The sequence below is a fragment of the Neopelma chrysocephalum genome, unplaced genomic scaffold, assembly GCF_003984885.1.
Source record: "Neopelma chrysocephalum unplaced genomic scaffold, ASM398488v2 Primary Assembly neopelma1_61b, whole genome shotgun sequence".
Lineage (NCBI taxonomy): Eukaryota > Metazoa > Chordata > Aves > Passeriformes > Pipridae > Neopelma > Neopelma chrysocephalum.
In genome coordinates this window covers 11,887,532-11,888,149 of record NW_020897717.1, presented here as the reverse complement: position 1 = coordinate 11,888,149, position 618 = coordinate 11,887,532, and the positions used below count along the sequence as shown (strand labels likewise).

General features: G+C 56.0%; 1 protein-coding gene across 2 annotated transcripts in view; it reads right to left on the bottom strand.

Moving 5' to 3' along the window:
- SPATA17 (spermatogenesis associated 17) overlaps window positions 1–618 on the bottom strand; it is an 87,440-nt gene that overhangs the window by 1,125 nt on the left and 85,697 nt on the right. The window lies entirely within an intron of this gene.

Genomic DNA, 618 nt, shown 5'->3' with positions numbered 1-618 from the left:
ATAAGCAAGTTTGCAGATGACGCAAAACTCAGAGGAGCTGTTGACTCCCTTAAAGGCAGGGAGGCCCTGCAGAGAGACCTTGGCAAATTAGAGGACTGGGCAATCACCAACTAGATGAAGTTCAACAAGGGGAAGTGCTGGATTCTGCACCTGGGGTGGGGCAACCCCAGATGTACGGCCAGAGTGGGGAATGAGGTGCTGGAAAGCAGTGCTGCCGAAAGGGACCTGGGGGTCCCGGTTGCCAGCAAGTTGAACATGAGTCAGCAGTGCCCTGGCAGCCAGGAGGGCCAAGCCTGTCCTGGGGGGCATCAGGCAAAACATTGCCTGGCGGTTGAGAGAGAGGATTGTCCCGCTCTGCTCTGCACTGGGGCAGCCTCACCTTGAATATTGTGTGCAGTTTTGGACACCACAATGGAAGAGTGTTCAAAGGAGGGCAATGAAGATGGTGAAAGGCCTTGAGGGAAAGCCGTATGAGGGGTGGCTGAGGTCACTTGGTCTGTTCCGCCTGGAGAGGAGGAGACTGAGGGGAGACCTCATCCCAGTCCACAGCTTAGTCCAGAGACGAAGAGGAGGGGCAGATACTGATCTCTTCTCTGTGGTGACCAGTGACAGGACCCC